We start from the raw sequence: 22,498 nt of genomic DNA, 5'->3' as shown, positions 1-22,498 counted from the left end.
GGAGTGCAATGGCACAATCTCTGCTCAGTGCAACCTCCATCTCCCAGGTTCAAACGATTCTCAGCCTCCTGAGTAGCTGGGACTGCAGGTGTGTGCCACCCTGCCCAGCCAATTTTTTTGTAGAGTTGGGGTTTCACCATGTTGCCCAGGCTGATCTTGAACTCCTGAGCTCAAGTGATCCACCTGCCTCAGCCTCCCAAAGTGCTGAGATTACAGGGGTGAGCCACCATGCCCAGCCAAAAGATAAATTTTTTAAAAAATTCCAGTCCATCACAGTCTGATACTTTAGTAATGTATAATAAAGAAGTGATTACTAGGTCCGGGTGTGGTGGCCCACACCTGTAATCCCAGCACTTTGGGAGGCCAAGGCAGGTGGATCACTTGAGGTCAGGAGTTCGAGACCAGCCTGGCCAACATGGCAAAACCCCATCTCTACTAAAAATACAGAAATTAGCTGGGCATGTGATGCACACCTGTAATCCCAGCTATTCGGCCGAGGCACGAGAATCATTTGAACCCAGGACGCGGAGATTGCAGTGAGCCAAGATCACACCACTGCACTCCAGCCTGGGCAACAGAACGAGATTCTGTCTTAAATGAATGAATGAATGAATGAAGTGAATTACAAAAAATTTTAAAATACAAACCAAATGTTTTGTTAAATTCAACAGACATAATTATGTGTCAGCTGCATGCAGTGGCTCATGCCTGTAATCCCAACACTTTGGGAGGAATTACAGGGACCAGGAGTTTGAGACTAGCTTGGCCAACATAGTGAAACCCCATCTCTACCAAAAAATATAAAAATTAGCCAAGTATGGTGGCATATGCCTATATCCTAGCTACTCAGGAGGCTGAGATGGGAGAGTCACTTAAACCCAGGAGGTGGAGGTTGAAATGAGCTGAGATCATGCCACTGCACTCCAGCCCAGGTGACAGAGGGAGACTCTCTCAAAGAAAAAGGAAAAAAAATTACTGTGTCTAATTTCTATAATTTTTTTTTTTTTACTTATTCTCAATTTCTGTACTTGTGGATCAGTAGCAAACTTCATGGACTGGCATCAGTATGAATGACATTTGAGTAGCACTGTTTGGTGTGCAGCATACTAGAGTAGTGAGAGAAGGAAACATCTGTGGACATTGTATCAACTGGGAGGCCACCGAACATTTTGTCATGTTTGTTGAATAACTTGTGCAGCCTAAGGCAGCCTGTCAGGGCAGTGGTGTGGCAAAGCCATAATATTTGTATGGGGCTCATTCTACTGAGAGGCATATCTGCTGTTCTGATAGTGGAGTCTCCTCCATTTTTCCTCCAGCACTCTGCTCTTTGGGAGGCACTGCAGGGTGGCTGTGACTTTGGTCAGGTGTAGCTTATGTTTGGCCATCTCTTGGTTGATCCAGTTTATTTGTCTTAGTTTCAGTGATGGCCAGAGGGTTACAAAGGATTTGGAATGGAGCATGTCTCAGGGTGGTGTGAACTCTGTTGTTGCCTGGATTTCCAGATCATGTGACAGAAAATCAGCTGGATCATTTCAGCTGTCCAGGTTATCAGTTAGAATAAAGTTTTTAAAAACTAAAATCTTGGGAGCAAGGAGGCCTCTCTGATGTAAAGAAAGATGAGTAGACTGGTTTATCCCTTCTATGCAGTTAGTACATGAGAGTACCCTGGTCCTTTAAGAGCCAGAGTTCTTTGGGGTTTTTGTTTGTTTTCCCCCATTAAAAAGCACTAGCATTTATTAGGGGAAAATGAGGTTCTCCTCAACTCATGTTTTCCCTCTCTGTATTGTGGAAAATCTGAACCTCACTCTGAAAGTGAATACATCCATTTGAAAGGGATGGCAGGTTACCAAGAGTGTCATTTAATGAAACCCCTCTTTTTCTTGACCGAAAGAGACCTTGTTTTCTTTGAGAAGCAGGAGTTCACTTTAATTTTTATGAACATCTCACACCACTTCCACCTAACCCTACCTACCGTAATATGGGCTGGCCTGTCAAGTCTTGGGCAAGAATAGTGATAAGATGCTATCAGGTCAGAACCCATATTGTTAGAGTAGCTGAAAGATTCAGGAGTTCTTATTTTGAACTCTTGCATGTAGAATCATTACAAGATGTCTCTTAAATGCAGTTAGAGTGAGAGGAAAGCTGGAGCTGTGGGTGGGGAACATGTCAGAGGTGGGGCTCAGCAGGAAGTGGGACCAGTGCCTGCTGGATGTGGTAGATAAGTACTGGTTTTGGATTAGGGATTGTTTTCTCACTTACCTTCTTTAAAAAAAGAATGTGGCCATTAGCCTTTGGTTCTGGCATGGCATTTGGAATGGCTTATTCCAACTGTCAGCATGATTTCCAGGTTCCATGTCTTCTACATGGAAAACATGTCAAAGGACAGGAGCAGTGACCACCTGACAACATCACAGTGGGAGGAAAAGAGAAATCATGTTTATTCCTCTGGAATGCTGAAGTACCCTGGAGTAAGCTGTCATTCTTATTATAACAATGTTATTAGTAATGCTTTAAACTCCAGCACACTTGTTATGTATTTGAAACCAAGTCTGTTTCTTGTTTTGTATTTTCTCTCTGGAAATTGTAAGGCAGTGGTCTTAAATACATTAAACAAAAATAGGGAAAAAAGCAGTTAAAATTTGATGGCATATCAGCCAGCTGACCCAATTCTTGGCACAGTCAACAAGTATCTTTGATTTGTTCTCAGCAGGGCTAAGTCATCAGATATGTCAGAAGGGGTAAAAAAAAAAAAAAAAAAAAAAATAGGTAGTTTGGTTGCATATGCCTTTTTTCAGAAGTAATATTTAAATTATGTAATAGTTGGTGTGGTGTCCCAGTCTGCCAGCTAGCACATGGCCCTTCCTGGCTGCCTCATTCAAAATTCTGGGCAGGCTGCAGTTCCCACAGGTAACCAACCACATGAAGGCAACTCTGGGGAATCAGTGGTGAGTAGTCACAGCCTCGGAGTCAAAAGGCACCGGCGGGGTGGGGTGGTTCATGCCTGTAATCCCAGCACTTTGGGAGGCTGAGGCAGGCGGATCACTTGAAGTCAGGAGTTAAGACCAGCCCTACCAATATGAAGAAACCCCATCTCTACTGAAAATACAAAAATTACCTGGGCATGGTAGCAGACACCTGTAATCCCAGCTACTCAGGAGACTGAGGCAGGAGAATTGCTTGAACCCAGGAGGCGGAGGTTGCAATGAACTGGGATCGCGCCACTGCACTCAAGCCTGGGAAACAGAGCGAGACTCCATTTAAAAAAAAAAAAAAAAAGAGGCAGCGGGCATTTGCCTGATGAGGTGCCACTGCCACTGGTGTCTCCTGCTGGGTACCAGGCCAGCTCTGGCAGAGGAGACATGAAAGAACAGGAACTGGATTCAGTAATTTGGACTGGCTAGTGCTATATCTGTTACTTTCCAGACCCATTTGAGTTGCCCCACGTCTGGGTGGGAAAGGTAAGAAATGCACAGCCTAGTCCTTGGGAGTATCTAGAAGAATCCAAAGGCATTGTCCAGAAGGTACAACTTTGGGGGCTGGGGGTAGGGATTGACTGCATGGGTACTAAACAGAATAGAGGCTGGTTACTGTGCTAGAGAAGGAACCTATGGGCCCTTTAGGGTGCCAGTCCTTAACCTGTTGACGGGTTACTAAGGATCCTTGAGAATATGCTGGGCTACAGGATTAGACAGTGGCTCAGGACACTATTTGCCAAATGGTAAGAAGAATTTCAGTATTTTAACACACTTTGAGGCCGTAAGAGTATACTGGCTGAATGTTAGCCCTTTGAAGTCTGAGACTTATGGATTCTTGAGTATCCATGGCAGTTTGTGCATAAGAAAGCTGTGCAGTTTATTCTGATTTTTTTCTGGGATAGGTAGAGTCCCAGAGAGATTGTATTCGCTGGAACTAATTGGAAGCTAGAATTTACACCCTCTATCTTTCCTGGGTACAGGGAATAGAGTGTGACCTCTCACTTGTACATGTTGAATTAACAACAGATGTGTTTCTATGTCTGCCAGTTTTAGGGAGAAGTCTGAAGACTTGTGCAGAGGAGGTGGGAGCAAAGGGACTTTGTTGAGGTTTTGGCCAGCCAGATTATTGATAGAGCATAGGTCTTGGAGAACACAGCTAGGGCAGGATATTCTGCTTGGGAAAGTTATGGAAAAATGCAGAAGAAATGTTCAAGCCAACGTCTTTAGAGAACCTGGGAAACCAATTTCATTCATAGATTTCAAGGATTAGGAGCCTGGGAGTCCTGAAAGAGCATAAGAGAACAATCACGGAGGGATGAAGTTCCAAAACCATTGTAGCAAATAGTACAAAGAATCTTTGGTGTCTTTTTCAGCCACTTGATGCTTAGGTGTATTGGATCTGTTTAAAGGTACAGGCCTTAAGCAGATATTGATTAATGTAGAGATAGTAGTGACAGAGTCTTTATGTGGTTAAAATTTATGTAGAACGTTAATTATATAGAAAATGAGACAAATACTGTACCTGGAACCCCAATTTGTATCCTTAGGAAACACGAGAAGGTATCATTGGTATATTCTAATGCTAGAACTGAAGTGCAAAGAGAATGTTTTGGACACCAAGCAGTAAAAAATTGAGCAGGGTAAGTTTGAGTCCATTAGAGAGCAAATTGGCTAATTGGGAGTGAGAGAGGTTACACACATTGCTAAGTATGGCCAAACAGCAACAAAGATAGTATAATGAATAGAATACTGCAATCACAATCAAGATACTAGGATCAGCCTGGTGCAGTGGCTCACACCTATAATCCCAGTACGTTGGGAGGCTGAGGCGTAAAGATCACTTGAGCCCAGCAGTTTGAGACCAGCCCGAGCAACATGGTGAGACCTCGTCTCTACTAAAAAATTAGCTGGGCATGGTAGCACATGCCTTTAATGCCAGCTACTTGGGAGGCTGAGGAGGGAGGATCACTTGAGCCTGGGAGGTTGAGGCTGCAGTGAGCTGTGATCATGCCTGGGCGACAGAGCGAGACCCTGTCTCTAAAAAAGGAAAACAAAGTAAAAAATTAGTATAATTGTTCTCAGGATGCTGCAGTTTTGTGACCTTTTACAAGTTGTTGTCCCAGTTCATGACTCATACTGCATATAAAGATAGTACCTTTTTTTTTTCTTTTTTTTTTTTGAGACGGAGTTGCTCTGTCACCCAGGCTGGAGTGCAGTGGCGCGATCTTGGCGCACTGCAAGCTCCGCCTCCCGGGTTCACGCCATTCTCCTGCCTCAGCTTCCCGAGTAGCTGGGACTACAGGGGCCCACCGCCATGCCCGGCTAATTTTTTTGTGTGTTTTTGGTAGAGACGGGGTTTCACCGTGTTAGCCAGGATGGTCTCGATCTCCTGACCTCGTGATCTGCACGCCTCGGCCTCCCAAAGTGCTAGGATTACAGGCTTGAGCCACCGCGCCCTGCCTAAAGATAGTACTCTTGTTTTCTACTGTGAATACTGTGAATGCGGTGCTGTTTATGGATATTCTGGATTCTGTCAAAAATAGTAAACAACTTATTGGTTTCTATTTGATGGTATTTAACATGCTAAAAAAATGGTGTATTAGGGCTAAAAGGGATTTACAGGATATCTCCTTCAAATCTCACATTTTATTTTTATTTTTTAATTTTTTAGACCGAGTCTCACTCTGTTGCCCAGGTTAGAGTGGAGTGACGCGATCTTGGCTCACTGCAACCTCCGCCTCCCAGGTTCAAGAGATCCTTATGCCTCAGCCACCTGAGTAGCTGGGATTACAGGTGTACACCACCACTCCCAGATAATTTTTTTTATTTTTTTATTTTTAGTAGACATGGTGTTTCACCATGTTAGCAGGCTGTTCTCAAACTCCTGGCCTCAAGTGATCCGCCCACCTCAGCCTCCCAAAGTGCTGGGATTAAAGGCGTGAGCCACCACTCCTGGCCAAATCTCACATTTTATAGATGAGGAAAGCGAAATCCAAAGAGATAAAATAACTTACCGCTTACAGTCAGTCAATAGAAGGACTAGGACTAGCATCCAGGACAACTGTCTTTTAGTCATTTCTTTGCTGTCCCAAAAATCTAAGTATTATAGTGAGTAACATTAGCTTGCAGTTTTTAATAGTTCATCAATAAGTCTGAATCCTTGTCAGTTGCCACACTGGCTACCCAGAAAATTTCAGGCAGTTATATGCCTCAGGCAGTTATATGCCTCAGGCGGTTGTATGAAGGTTTATTTCCTTCTTATACATTAAAAATAGTGTGAAACATGATTGAAAATAAACTGTTTTAGTCTCTTGATTTTGTATCCACTTTCAACATTTTAATATGAAACCTTGACAGAGACTTTGCTGTAATTTTGGTCTTGAGGGGCGGGGGGACTCATCCAACTCACAGTACCCAGCAGTCTGAGTTCTTCAGATAGGCATAAAGAAACGAGAAGTTACATAATTTTTGTTGAATGGGTATGGTGATGTTGGCAAATGATTAAGCCTAAGAAAAACTGTTTGTGTACCAGTTTAAACCATGAATGTACTGTAAATAGGTTTTGTTGTTGTTTTTATTTTTATACCACTGAGAATCAACACTTAATTCTTGGACATGTGCAACATAATGATACACAAATAGATAGAGGCATGAGAACTGAATCAAAGAAGTCAGGCCTGAAGGACAGCCAGAAAATGGGTGTGAGCTATCTCTTAGAAAAAAGAAAGAGACTGGGCACGGTGGCTCAAACCTGTAATCCCAGCACTTTGGGAGGCTGAGGCGGGTGGATCACCTGAGGTCAGGAGTTCGAGAGCAGCCTGGCCAACATGGTGAAACGCCGTCTCTACTAAAAATACAAAAAAATTAGCTGGGTGTGGTGGCAGGCACCTGTAATCCCAGCTACTCGGGAGAGTGAGGCAGGAGAATCACTTGAACCCAGGAGGCAGAGGCTACAGTGAGCTGAGATCGTACCACTGCACTGCATCCTGGGCGACAGAGTGAGTGAGACTCTGTCTCAAAAAAAAAAAAAAAAAACAAACAGAAAAGCTACAAAACATTCACACATTTTGTTGTTTTCTATGTCTCTGTATAAATGATGAGCTTTAAAGTTAATCCTCAATTTTAAATATACAAAATTTTTAATTTGTACTTTTGATACCATGCACTTTTGGAAATTTTTTATTTTTTGAGAGCATGATACTTATTTCTTACGCTCATGTTTGAAAAGGTTTAGAAATGTGGTTGCTAAATTTGTTTTAAAACAACAACTGTGACTGTTTTACCTGTGTCCAACATGTTGAGAACTCAAAAAGTAGTAAATCGGGCTCTCTTAATAGTGCGCCTGTTACTAATGGAATTTACTTAAAAAGTAAGTTTGCCATATGAAAGGGTATTAATATCCTTTTCAAGCATAACATACAAATGAATTTTCATCTTAAATATATTAACTTCTGATAAGAAAACAGATGCTAGGCCTAAAGATATTTGCTACATAGGAAAAATGATTTTTAAAAAATTTGTCTGGGGTGCCTGTAGTCCCAGCTACTCGGGAGGCTGAGGAAGGGGAATGGCGTGAATCCGGGAGGTGGGGCTTGCAGTGAGCAGAGATCGCGCCACCGCACTCCAGCCTCGCCGACAAAGCGAGACTCTGTCTCAAAAAAAAAAAAAAAAAAAAAAAAAAAAATTGGTGTTTTGGGATATGTAAAAAATAATATCTTTTAAAAGTGCTAAATCCTAAGTTCATAAGAGTGATGCACATATGAAATTATGCACAGATGTCATCTATCTCATTTCAGGCTTAGGACAAGAAGCAAAATTAAACAAGTTACGTAATATAACATTTTTCTTTTCTGATAGTTTTCAGAAAGTCATTTGTTGCTTTTCAAGTTGTCAGAGTTAGGGCTTTGTGGTGAATATATGAAAAGACTTTTCTTACAAAGGAAATCTTTTTTCTATGTATGCAAATTCCATAATAACTCACCAGTTCAATTAGGAAGAGCTTCTGGTGAATAAATATACTTTTTTCGGCCGGGTGCGGTGGCTCATGCCTGTAATCCCAGCACTTTGGGACGCCGAAGCGGGCGGATCAGGAAGTCAGGAGATCGAGACCATCCTGGCCAACTTGGTGAAATCCCGTCTGTACTAAAATACAAAAAATTACCTGGGCGTGGTGGCACGTGCCTATAGTCCCAGCTACTTGGGAGGCTGAGGCAGGGGAATCGCTTGAACCCGGGAGGCGGAGGTTGCAGTGAGCCGAGATTGCGCCACTGCACTCCAGCCCGGGCGACACAGTTAGACTCCGTCTCAAAAAAAAAAAAATATATATATATATAATATATATATAGTTTATTCATATAGTATATATAGTTTATATATAGTATAGTTTATATATAGTATATATATAGTTTATATAGTTTTTTCAGTTTTTATTATTATAAAAACTGTTGATTATTGACATAACTACTTTGTAGCCTAGAGTTCTTTTGGTGTGACCAGCCCATCAAAAGGCATTATTTATAATTTCAAATTACTAGAATTTTTCTACATCCACATAAATTATTTTCCCTTTTTGTATTTCATCTACTTAGTATAACAGGAGCAGGATAAGTCAAAGTAATAATGGTAATGCTGAGATCTGTGAACCTTTGTAATTCATCATGAGCATGTAATAGTTTTATAATACATGTAAAATATGCATGGTAAGCATGATGAAAAACATTGCAATAACCATGCAGGAAGAGTCATTTGAGACCTCCTCCAAATAGCAAAAAGTTACCACCCTGCCCCTTTTCCCTTCAGAATCTCAGAACTATGGATTTTCTCTGGGTTCTATTTCGTTTTTTCTTTTCAGGTTGAGAGCCACTGTATAAGTCTGTCTTAAACCTTGGAGGCATTAGTAGGTCTCAAGGCTCCTGAAAAAAGTTTTTTTTTTTTTTTGCTTTAATCTGGGTGAAAAATGAGGATTTACTCTAATTACAAAACTAAACATTGTATTTCCACCCATTTGTGTAAGTCAGGGATCCCTAACCCCTGGAACTTGGACCTGACCTGTTGGGAACTGGGCTGCACAGCAGGAGGTGAGCGGTGGGCAAGTGAGCATTACTACCTGAGCTCTGCCTCCTGTCAGATCAGCGGTGGCATTAGATTCTCATAGGAGCACAAACTCTATTGTGAACTGTGCATGTGAGAGATCTAGGTTGCTGCACTCCTTATGGGAATCTAACTAATGCCTGATCATCTGAGGTGGAACAGTTTCATCTCCGAAACCACCCCCAAAAAGGTTGGGGACTGCTTGTGTAAAGTCACCAAATACTCAGATAAAAACAATAGCTTCGGCCAGGCGCAGTGGCTCACGCCTGTAATGCCAGCACTTTGGGAGGCTGGGGCGGGTGGATCACCTAAGGTCAGGAGTTGAAGACAAGCCTGGTCAACATAGTGAAACCTAGTCTCTACTAAAAATACAAAAATTAGCCGGGCATGGTGACAGGTGCCTGTAATCCCAGCTACTGGGGAGGCTGAGGCAGGAGAATTGCTTGAACCTGGGAGACGGAGGTTGCAGTGAGCCGAGATCGCGCCACTGCACTCCAGCCTGGGTGACGAGAGCGAAACTCCATCTCCAAAACAAACAAACAAACAAACAAACAAAAAAACAAAACAGTAGCTTCCACTGCCCACCTAGTGGGTAAAATTATTCATTCAACGGCACCTACTATGTCACAGGCACTGTCCTATGTAATAGTAGGCAGACAAAACTTCACAAGTCGAAGATGACAAGTAAATTACATGGATGTTAGAAGGTGATAAGTATTAAGGAGAAAAAGTAGGAGGAGGAGGAGAAAGAGTGCTTTGCCCAGGGTAAGATTATGTGTGTAGGGGAGGGGGATGGAGGGGAACTGGTTACAGTGTTAAACAAGGTAGGGGTCAATATGGGCTTTACCTGAGAAGGTGACATTTGAGCACCTTAGTTGTCCTAATTTTGGCTTAAACAATTATTAAGAGAATTATTGCACAGCATAAAATCTAAGCCTGATTTTTTTAGTGTTTATTATATGATAACATAAAATTATATTTAGCTGTACATTTTTCTTAGTGAGCAGTAGGTATCTGTGAAGCAATGTTGCCAATGTATTGTGTTATTTCTTAGCACTGGAAATGAACTGCAAGTATTTTTTTTTTCAGGAGGGGAATTGACCAAATCTTGGTGATTAAACTAGATTTGTAATATTACAGGATGAACCTTTTGATAGAATTGGAGTTAATGTTAGAATATTGAACCGATTTACCTTCTTAATCGTAGTTTATATGCATACAGCAGTGTGATCTTGTCAAGGGGAAATGAAAACTCTTTTCCATATTTGAAGCAATCACATTGAAGTAATGAGAAGGTGTTAGAAGATTTGAAAATTAACTAGTTCCTTTGAGGAATTTACGTTTCAGGAAAATGATGTTTTTATAATCTGTATTCTTAAAATATATGCTGCTTGATCTCCATACATTTTTTTAACAATTTGGCTAAGGATAAATATAATGAAGTTAGTTTACTTAAGGATAAGGTAGATGTTAACTTAGGACTTAGCAGTTGTTATTGTTATTACTGGCAATAGTTAACTTTAAAGCACTATTATCTCAAAGTAAAAACAGCGTACATGACAGAAATGGAAAAATTCAACACATCACACTATAGTTCAAATTGGAATTATTCTAATTCATAGCTGATGAGAATGTAGTGAAGTCATCAAATAAGAAAGTCACCAAATAAACTTTTTTAGAATCTGGGAGTTAATAATTATTGTTAAGCCTTGTTAGCTAGGACTGAATTTGCACACAGGGTATTTCTGTTACAGAATATGTTTGTTTGTTTGTTTGTTTTGAGACAGTCTTGCTCTGTCACCCGGGCTGGAGTGCAGTGGTGAAATCTCAGCTCACTGCAACCTCCACCTCCCAGGTTCAAGAGATTCTCCTGCGTCCATCTCCTGAGTAGCTGAGATTGCAGGTGTGTGCCACCATGAGTTTATGTTTGTTAATCAAAGTTTATACTCAATATATAGGTGGATTTATTATTCTAAAGTGGAGCTTAAATATTGAGAAAACTTTAAACACATTGATTTGTATATTTTCTTTTTTTTGCCTAACTTCTTTACTGAAGAAAATATTTGGAGTGCATTTATTTATTTTTTCTATTACAAAAGTAGCACATTCACCACACAGATAATCACAAAGAAACCAACCCCTAAAATTTACCACCATTAACATTGTGCATATTCCTGTCTTTCTAAACATGTATATGCACATATGTTTAAATATATAAATATACAAACACATATACACACCTTTATTAAAATTGTGGGATGATAATTTATAATTTAAATGTATAATTTTATTTTATTTTCATTTCAACTTGTATTTTAGTTACAGGGAGTACATGTGCAGATTGAGTACATGGGAATATTGTGTGATGCTGAGGTTAGGAGTATGGATTCCGTCACCTAGGTCGTAAGCATTGTACTCACTACCCATCCTCATGCCTCTACCCTCTAGTAGTCCACAGTGTCTCTTGTTTCCATATTTATATCTATGTGTGCCCAGTGTTTAGCTCCCATTTATAAGTGAGAACATGCAGTATTTGGTTTTCTCTTCCTGCACGAATTTGTTTAGGATTATGGCCTCCAGCTCCATCCATGTTACTTCAAAGGACATAATCTCATTCTTTTTATGGCTGCCTAGTACTCCATGTTGTATATATACCACATTTTCTGAATCCAACCTAACGTAGCTGTATAGTATAATGGTACAGAACATAAAATTTGCAATCAGAGAAACTTGGGTTTAAGCCTAGTTCCATGTATTTATTAATTATGCAAACTAGGCCTCTATTTCTTTATCTGTTAAATGGGGATGATGATAGTACACCTCTTATTAGTCCGGCGTGGTGGCACATACCTGTAATCCCAGCTACTTGGGAGGCTGAGGCAGGAGAACCACTTGAACCTGGGAGGTGGAGGTTTCAATGAGCCAAGATTGCACTGTTGCCCTCCAGCCTGGGCAGCAAGAGCGAAAACTCCGTCCAAAAAAAAAAAAAATCAAATAAATTTTAGTTAATATAGTAAGCATAATTATTCAGAAAAATAAAGAGCTTGTAAAAATGCTCACAACATAGTGAAATAAAAATAAGAAATGATTCATATTTCCTATATGCCTGCTATGGGGAAGATATTCGTTATATATAAAATCTCACCTAATCCTACGATAACCTCTTTCTTTTTTCCTCTTTTTTGAGATGGAGTCGCGCTCTGTTGCCCAGGCTGGAGTGCAGTGGCGCGATCTTGGCTCACTGCAACCTCTTCCTCCCGGGTTCAAGTGATTCTCCTGCCTCAGCCTCCCGAGTAGCTGGGATTACAGGCGCATGCCACAACGCCTGGCCTGAATATTTTATCTTCTACTTTTTTTTTCTTTTCTTTTTCCTTTTTCTTTTTTTAAAGACAGGGTCTCACTCTGACTGGAGTGCAGTGGTGCGGTCATGGCTCATCGCAGCCTCAACCTCCCTGGGCTCAGGTGATCCTTCGACCTCTGCCTCCCAAATAGCTGAGACCACAGGTACATGCCACCATGCCCAGATAATTTTTGTACTTTTTTGGTAGAGATGGGATTTCACCATGTTGCCCAGGCTGGTCTTAAACTTCTGGGCTCAAGCAATCCTCTTGCCTCAGCATCCAGAGTAGCTGGGACTACAGGCATATATCACCAAACTGGCTGTAGTCTCTGGCTGATTTTTAAAATTGTTTTAGTGACGGGGTCTCACCATGTTACCTAGGCAGGTCTGGAAATCCTGGCCTCATGTGATCTTTCTTCCTCAGCCTGCTGAGTAGCTGGGATTACGGGTGCGGGCCACTGTGCCTGGCTTCTTTAATTTCTTGCTTGCTTTCTTTTTATTTATTTATTTGTTTTTGAGATGGAGTCTCGCTCTGTAGCCCAGGCTGGAGTGCAATGGCGCGATCTCGGCTCACTGCAACCTCTGTCTTCCGAGTTCAAATGATTCTCCTGCCTCAGCCTTCTGAGTAGCTGGGTCTACAGGTGCATGCCACCACGCCTGGCTAATTTTTTGTATTTTTAGTGGAGACATGGTTTCACCATGTTATCCAGGATGGTCTCGATCTGCTGACCTCATGATATGCCTGCCTCTGCCTCCCAAAGTGCTGGGATTACAGGTGGGAGCCACCACACTTAGCCAGTTTATTTTTATTATTATTGTTATTATTATTATTATTATTATTATTATTATTGAGATGAAGTCTTGCTCTGTTGCCCAGGTTGGAGTGCAGTGGCGCAATTTTGGCTCACTGCAACTTTTGCCTCCCGGGTTCGAGCGATTATCTTTCCTCAGCCTCCTGAGCAGCTGGGACCACAGGTGCAAGCCTCCACACCCAGCTAATTTTTGTATTTTTAGTAGAGATGGGGTTTCACCATGTTGGCTAGGCTGGTCTTGAACTCCTGACCTCAGGTGATCCACCCGCCTCACCCTCCTAAAGTGCTGGGATTACAGGCGTGAGCCACCACACCCGGCCCAGTTTATTATTTTTAATAGTTTTTAATTACATTCCTATGAATTTTCTATGTATAAGATCCTATTATCTGCAAATAGACATGTTTTACTTCTTTCTTTCCAATTTGTATTTTAGAATTTTTTTTCTTGCCTAATCGCCTCTGGTGTAACGTTGAATAGAAATGGTGAGAGTGTACATTCTTGTAGTCTTTTTTCTGATCTTCAGGGTGAAATATTTAGCCTTTCACCATTAAGTATGATGAATGTGGAGTTTTCGTACATGTTTTATATCAGATTGGGGAGCTTCATTTCTGTTCCTAGTTTATTTTGATTTAGGTGTTTGTTTGTTTGAGATGACATCTCTGTTCGCCAGGCTGGAGTGCAGTGGCATAATCTTGGTTCACCGCAACCTCTGCCTCCCAGGCTCAAGCAACACTTCCACCTCAGCCTCCTGAGTAGCTCAGACTACAGGCCCACATCACCACACTCAGCTAACTTTTTAATATTTTTGTAGAGACAAGGTCTCACTATATTGCCCAGATTGGTCTTGAACTCCTAGGCTCAACTGATCCTCCCACCTTGGCCTCCCAAAGTGCTGGGATTACAGGTGTCAGCCACCATGCCCAGCTCTTAGTTTTCTTCCTGTTTCTAGTTTGTTAAGGGTTTCTGTCATGACAGAATGTTAGATTTTGCCCATGTTTTTTCTCCATCTTTTGAGATGATGATGTGGTTTTTATCCTTTGTTCTACTGATATGGTTTATTACATTAATTGAATTTTGGATGTTAAACTAACCTTGCTTTCCTGAGATAACATCACATTTGGTCACAAAGTGTAATCATTTTTTTATATAGCTAGATTTAGTCAGCTATTTTTTTGAGGTTTTGCATCCGTATTCATAGGAAATATTAGTTTGTATATTTCTGTTTTTGTGTGATGTTTTTGGTTTTGATATCAAAGTGATACTGGCCTCATAGGCTAAATTGGGAAGTATTCCTTCCTCTTCTATTTTTAGAAGAGTTTCTTAAGAATTGATATTCTTCTTTAAGTGTTTGATAGCGTTCACCAATGAAGCCATCTGGGCCTGGGCTTTTTTGTGTGTGTGAAGTTCTGAACATCTTTTAAAATCTAGTTTACCTCCTTTTCCAACTATTCTTCATTTACTTCAGGAACTCTTCTGATTTCCTTTTTGTGTGGGTAAAAAGTAAATGACTTTAATCTTATTTGACAAGAATAATAATCATGTTATACCATTTTCAGTAACAAACAAAATAACAAGGAAGGTGAGAATAAAGGAAGGAAAGAAAACAAATGACATATTTCTAGTGAAATTTTTTGAGGTTAGCCTGTGACTATAATAAAATTATTTTGTAGCAGTGTACCAAGATGTCAGTTTGCACAGCTCTATAGAAAACAACTATTTTGTAAGTTGAAAATTTTCTGCATTCTAAGTATTCTTTATAAATGTGTTCTTATGCTTTTAATTTTATGGCTAAAGGCTATTCATTTTGTGGCAATAATTTAGTTATGAGGTTATCTAAGTGGAAATAATTCAACATATTCTAACAGTATTTCATATACTTAAGATGAAGGCAAGATTGTATTTTCTAGCTATTTTTTAAAAAGAATTACAGCCGGGCATGGTGGCTCACACCTGTTTTCCCAGCACTTTGGGAGACTGAGGCTTGCGGATCACTTGAGGTCAGGAGTTCGAGAACAGCCTGGCCAACATGGTGAAACCCCATCTCTACCAAAAATACAAAAATTAGCTGGGCGTGGTGGCGCTGTGCCAGTAATCCCAGCTACTTGGGAGGCTGAGGCAGGAGGATCCTTTGAACCCGGGAGGCGGAGGTTGCAGTGAGCCGAGATCACGTCATTGCACTCCAGTCTGGGCAACAAGAGTGGAACTGTGTCTCAAAAAAAAAAAAAAAAAAACCTACCCTAGATCCATTTTTAAGAAGAAAATGACTTAATTAAAGATGAAAAACCTTTAGCTATATTTTTTCAAGTTATATGTTTGCAGTTAAATGCAACTAATAGCACATGAGACTGTTTTTCTTATTTTTGATTTATTTTTTATGTATTTATTTTTCGAGTCAGGGTGTTGCTCTGTCGCCCAGCCTGCAGTGCAGTGGCATGATCTCGGCTCGCTGCAGCCTTGACCTCCTAGGCTGAAGCAATCCTCCCACCTCAGTTCACCCCCTAGTTAACTAGGACTACAGACGTGCGCCACCACACTTGGCTAATATTTGTATTTTTTGTAGAGATGGGGTTTTGCCATAATGCCCAGGCTGGTCTCAAACTCTTGGACTCAAACTCTTGGCAGAAGCACTCCTTCTGCCTTGGCCTCCTGAAGTGCTTGGATTATGTAAGTTGTAAACCACTGGGCCTGGCCCCGACTGGTTTTTCTTTTCTTTTTTTTTTTTTTTTCTTTTTTGGATGAAGTTTCGCTCTTGTTGCCCAGGCTGCGGTGCAATGGCGTGATCTTGACTCACTGCAACCTCTGCCTCCCGGGTTCAAGCAATTCTCCTGCCTTAGCCTCCCGAGTAGCTGGAATTAACAGGCATGCACCACCACACCTGGCTAATTTTGTATTGGTTTTATTAGACTATGACATACACAACTCCTGAAAGTGAGCCTGGTAGTATCATTCCCATCTTGTAAATGTATTATGTAATGGTGAGGGATGTTAGCAAAAAAACAAAACAAAACAAAAAACTGTAGCATAAAATTACTAAATTATTATTTTAGAAATTAATTTTTTAAAAGTAAAAAGTAATCATGCAATGCTATTATCCATTCCTGCTCTACCCCCATACAGTAAGTATAAATAAAGATCATCTGCCATGTTCCTGTCTTTCACCGTGTGTTAGTCTGGATGCCAAGATGTGCCGAAATTTAGTGATGTACAACCTACAAAAATCAATTGTATTTTTATAAACTAACTAGTTTTACTAAGTAGTTATAGCAGGAAATATTCTGAAGCTTACCTTAATAGCTTTAATGAGGAAATTTTAGATAAGAATATAGAGGTTAAAATAGGTTGAAGAGAAATATTCTGTTCATCAAAGGCCACCTGCATTTTTTTTCTTTTTTGAAACTGAAATGGCCCTTCTCTGCCCTTATCTGTAGCATATGAACTTGACTTAGTTTTCCAGTTGCCCTGATAGATTTGCTTTGCCCATCTACATTTTCCCACAGTACTTGCTTCAGTTGAACCCATTTGTGAAAATACTAGTTGTGAATTATAGCCTCTGGCTAAGTGTAAGAAGAGGGTTTCCCAAGTTAAGATTTCGTTTGACTAATAAACATTAGTGCTGGGCTGTAAGTAAACTAATGGACCAAATATAATGGCTACTGCTTCAGACATCAATGTTTAAGTTTACCACATTAGTGAAATAATTGGATGAAAATTCATAGACATTGAAAAGTAATTGAATTTAGAGCACACTAGAATTTAAAAAGTCTGAATAAGTATGTCTTAGTTTGAAATACAAACAAACTAGTAGTAGATAGAATCAAATACCAACGCAAAAGATAATATTGTCATATGAAATTAGTGTAAGAGAAATTTAAATTTTGTAGCCAAAACAAAACACCTAAACATTCTTAACAGATGAAATAACATGAAAACTTTTACCAAATGGTGTCTTAGTTTTGTAATCTTTCCTGTTATTCTCTGGGATTCAGAGTAGAAGCAGTCTTTTCTCTTTCACCTACTGATAGGAAAACTATATGAAATATGACTGTAAAGAGTCTAAGGCCAGGCACAGTGGCTCATGCCTATAATCCCAGCACTTTGGGAGGCTGAGGTGGGAGGATCACTTGAGATTAGAAGTTTGAGACCAGCCTGGCCACCATGGTGAAACTCTGTCTCTACTAAAAATACAAAAATACAAAAAAAAAAAAAAAAAAATTAGCTGGTCATGTAGTCCCAGCTCCTTAGGAGGCTGAAGTGGGAGGATCACTTGAACCCAGGAGGCAGAGATTGAGGTGAGCCGAGATGGCACTACTGTACTCCAGCTTGGGCGACAAAGTGAGACTCTGTCTCAAACAAGTCTAATTACAAGTAATCAGTTTAATTATAATCACGCTAGGTATGTAAACCCCACTATAACAATTCATTGGATACAGTCAGCTAAAATAAATATATCGTGTCATCTTAAGTGTAATGACAACCTGATAAAACAACTAAACCTAGTATGAATAAAAATTGATTTAACAGATAACTATTGATCACCCATTATGAATCAGGCATTGGCTAGCATCCTGCAGGGTATTGCTTAAGTTTTGTATGTCTTTTATTGACATTTTACATGCAATATTTAAGACATACAAAAAAGATAAGCATAAGCCAATGGTGTTCATTTATTCGTAGGCCAGCTACATAGTTGAAAGCCCCCATGTACCATATATCCTGGAAGATATAGGCAACAGAGCTCTGAAGGTTTAAATTATATATATTTACACAAATATATACTTAAATTTTGAACTGTAGAATACTGTAAAATTCATTACACAAAACAAAGACAGTGTAGGCAATATTTGCGTCTAGTTCCCAAGGCTAGAATATGACAGGGTCACCATCTGCATTCAGACACAAAGTTCCAGAAACTGGACTAGACTGACTCAGGTATTTACAGAATAAGAGTTTGAATAATAGTCAAGAAGGAAAGCTAAACAATAATCAGGAAAACTGGCCCTGAAAATAAGATTTGAGGTGTGAATTAAAGCCATAATCTTATAAGCCAGAACCAGAGGCTTACCCCTTTTTTGAATCATGGACTACTTTCAAAACCCAATGAAATAGTTCCTCTTGCCTATAAACAGTCCTTGTAATAGTCCCTCTTCCATTAAAATTACATGCATGTACATACATATACTACTCAATTTGGGGGAGTTCAAAGATCCTCTGAAGTCTTGAGTATCTGTAAGTGAATACTGGTAGTCAGCTTGGGGTGGAGAGAAAGTGATTTGAGTTAGAGACTAAGTAATGTGAATGAGTCTAAGACTACTTTATAAGGTGAAAGTAGGATGATAGTGTCAATCATTGAGCTTCAGACTAGTCCACAGAAGAGTTTAGGAGCCATTGCTGGCAGATAGTGGGAGGCTGTGTACGTGGAGCTTTGACTATGCCCTCTCTTCAACCAGAACACTTCCCTCCACTTTCACTTGTTTATATATGTGGATTTCATTTAAAATTTTGATTAATAGATGTGTTTTAATCCTAAAGATATTTAGGGGACTTTTAAAGGCAGAACACAATCTAAAAAGTGCAATCTTTTTTTTTTTTTTTTTGAGACAGAGTCTCACTCTGTTGCTGAGGCTGGAGCGCAGTGGTGTGATCTCGGCTCGCTGCAACCTTTGCCTCCTGGGTTCAGGCGATTCTCCGGCCTCAGCCTCCCGAGTAGCTGGGGTTAAAGGCATGCACCACCATTTCTGGCTAATTTTTGTATTTTTAGTAGAGAAGGAGTTTCACCATATTGGCCAGGCTGGTCTTGAACTCCTGACCTCAAGTGATCTGCCCTCCTCAGCCTCCCAAAGTGCTGGGATTATAAGTGTGAGTCACTGTGCCTGGCCTAAAAATTCCAATCTTTAGGTTCAGAAAACCTTTCTGAGTTCTATTAACTATACAGTCTTGGAGAAATCACACTCTATGAGTTCTTCAGTCTATAAAATGAAAATAGTAGTAGCACAGTTGTGGATTTGAACAAGATGATGTTTATGAAAGCACTTTAAAAGTTGTGAAGCACAGTCTAAATGTTATTTCCATTTTCAGGTGTGACTGAAGAAATATCAAATGTTTCCTAGTAAGACAGCAACTCAGGTGAGATGGAAACTCCAAGTAATGATATAATGGATCTAGCGTCTGATTTTCAAAGATTAAAATTATGTAGAAAAAAGTCTCTTTATTGTTGAAGAGACTTTAAATATGATGCCATCCAACTAACTAGTAAGTGCTTGAGTTCTCACTAAAATTCCCTGTCAAGTGAACTTTTAATCTGGACTCTTTATCTGATATTACTTTCCTTCTGCCTGGATTTCACTCTTTACAATTGCATTAAATGAGGTTCTCCAGGTCAAATCTCTGTTTTTGTTTCTTTGAAAATAAATATATTTATTTTGCTCTCCTCCATGAACAATATTGTCAATAGATATAGAATAGTAGGTTGACAGTTCTTTTCTCTCATTACACTGAAATTATTCCACTGTCTTCTTCCTCAGTTGTTTCTGATAAGAAGTCAGCTAGAAGTCTAATTGTTGTTCCTGTGAAGATAGCCTGTCATTTTCTGGCTGATTTTAAGGCCTTCCCTTTGACTTTAATGTTTTGAAGTTTCATTATAATGTGTCTAGGTGAGGATTTTTTGTGTCTTTATCCTATTTTGGATTTGCTATATTTTTTTTGAATCTGTGGGATGGTGTATTTCATCAGTTTTGGAAATTTATCAGTGATAAATCTCTTCAAACATTGACTGTGTCTTATTTTCTCCTCTCTCTCTCTCTCACTCTGTGTCTCTGTCTCTCTCTCCGTCTCTCCCTGCACTTCCCTTCTCCTGAGGCTCCAGTTTTATGTCTGTTGATCTTCTCATTCTCCCTTCTGTCTCTTAATCTTCATTTTTTATCATTTTATTTCTTATTGCTGCTTTCTGGATATTTTCTGCAGATGTCTTTTTCCATTTACTAATTCTTCCATTAGCTGTCCTTAACTCACGACCTTAACTCATGACAAGGTTTTTTTCAGTAATTAATATTTTTTCATATTTATACATTTTGGGGATCCTTTTACTTTTTCTTTTTTTTTTTTTTGCTTCTGAAGAAAAAACAAAATTTCATTGTTTTAATAATTACTGGCGGGGCGCAGTGGCTCACACCTATAATCCCAGCACTTTGGGAGGTCAAGGCAGGCGGATCACGAGGTCAGGAGATCGAGACCATCCTGGCTAACACAGTGAAACCCCATCTCTACTAAAAATACAAAAACAAAAAAAAACAAAATTAGCTGGGTGTGGTGGCGGGCGCCTGTAGTCCCAGCTACTCAGGAGGCTGAGGTGGGAGAATGGCATGAACCCAGGAGGTGGAGCTTTGCAGTGAGCCGAGATCATGCCACTGCACTCCAGCCTGGGCGACAGAGTCAGACTGCATCTCAAAAAATAAATAAATAATAAATAATAAATAATTACTTCAAGATATGAAAACATTGATAACTAGATTTCCTTCACATATTTATCTTGGCATGTAGAGTACATATGGCCTATATTACCTTTTCAATAATATCATAACGTTCTTTTTTTTTTTTTTTTGAGACAAAGTTTTGCTCTTGTTGTCCAGGCTGAAGTGCAGTGGCATGATCTTGGCTCACTGCAACCTCTGCCTCCTGAGTTCAAGTGATTCTCCTGCCTCAGCCTCCTGAGTAGCTGGGATTATAGGCACCCGCCATCATTCCCAACTAATTTCTTTTTTGTATTGTTAGTAGAGATAGCGTTTCACCATGTTGGCCAGGCTGGTCTCAAACTCCTGACCTCAGGTGATCCATCCACTTCGGCCTCCCAAAGTGCTGAGATTACAGGTGTAAGCCACTGTGCCTGGCCAATAATATCATACCATTTTTCTACCCTTTGAATTCTGTCTTGTACAGTTGTACTCGCTTTTTTGTACTTCCGAAATCACCCATTATATTCATTCTCAGTTAAATCTCTATATACAACACAGATAATTCTCAGACCTTCTGTGGCAAAATATTCCAGATGGGTTAATGTCTCCTGAACAAATAGAGAATCTTCTGAAAGTCTCTCATAAATCACTCTATCAGCCCCTTTGCAGTAGAGCCAGAGCTGTCCCATAAGGGTTCAGACAATTAGAGACATTCTTTTTCTATTACTAGAGAACTCCAGGACATTAAGAATTTCAAAAGCATTTTTCTCCCGTAGCTTCTGTGGTGACAGAGTATGGTGTTCTTGTATAAAGAACAAGCCATATTCTTTTGCTCCTTTCACTAAAGCTGCTTTGGCTGGGGAGGAAGCCTGGTAGATTATATTATTTCCATCTCTCAGGAATAACAGTGTGGCACACAGATAACAGGGTAAGAAATTGCGTTATATAGTTTTTTGTGGGATGGCCATTCTCAAAGTTCTCCAATAATTTGGGGTCATTAAATTCACAGGACTCTAGGATGGAAGAAGGTGTCTGACCGTAAATTACACCTGCAGTGGTACACTTCTTAAATGTCATAATATTCCTGTTTTATTAGAAAATAGATGTTTTACCTGCCCAAGTTCTTCATTGAGATTGAATGTTCTGGCCATGGCGTAGACGTTATTTACTTTATAATGCATATCTTCATTCCAGTGTATAAGCTGGGCCTGAATATATTTCACAATTTTCCCACAGCAACCAGCAGACTAATGGGGATGAGGTTCTGGTACAAGATGATGAACACCAGTATGTCAGACAATGACTTGGGAGCTGGAATCAAGGACATGACCAAGAGCAGCAAGAACAAAAGGGAGACTGACACATTGATCACTTTCTCAACCTTTGATCTCTTGAGAGGTGATTTGACAGAATTCTGCATGAATTTTGTTTCAAATCCAGTGCAAACAACTATGCCAATAATCCGCTGAGTATTTCTCAGCTGTATACCTCTTAACAAGACCTGGTCAGGCCCAATTGGAACAGAGCTTTTACCACTTAGGCTCAAGGTTCCATCTAAGCTATGAAATGACGATTAGGTCTATTTTTCCAGATAGGCTGAACAAACGGTTTTCTGATTGCATTCAACCTGTTTCTGGCAAAGCCTGCTGTAGCTTTAGATCTGTCTCTCCATCCAGATTAGGCGTTGCTATATAACAATCAACTGAGGTTCACTGGAAGACATCAGGACTATGTCTATAGGAAGGAACTCCCAGTTCTTTGTATTAACTATTTTGTCTGCCATATGTCATTTACAATCTTCTATAACCTCTTTGGTCCCTGAAATCAGAGGC

The 22,498-nt window shown here is 40.0% G+C and overlaps 1 protein-coding gene and 1 pseudogene across 21 annotated transcripts in view; both read left to right on the top strand.

Annotated features, from left to right (window-relative positions):
- N4BP2L2 (NEDD4 binding protein 2 like 2) overlaps positions 1-22,498 on the top strand; it is a 107,564-nt gene that overhangs the window by 40,316 nt on the left and 44,750 nt on the right. The window lies entirely within an intron of this gene.
- On the top strand, positions 2,067-2,498 carry LOC134808190 (MICOS complex subunit MIC10-like; annotated as a pseudogene).

The sequence above is a fragment of the Pan troglodytes genome, chromosome 14 (genome assembly GCF_028858775.2).
Source record: "Pan troglodytes isolate AG18354 chromosome 14, NHGRI_mPanTro3-v2.0_pri, whole genome shotgun sequence".
Lineage (NCBI taxonomy): Eukaryota > Metazoa > Chordata > Mammalia > Primates > Hominidae > Pan > Pan troglodytes.
The sequence above is the reverse complement of the archived record's forward strand: the minus strand, read 5'-3'. Positions and strand labels throughout refer to the sequence as shown.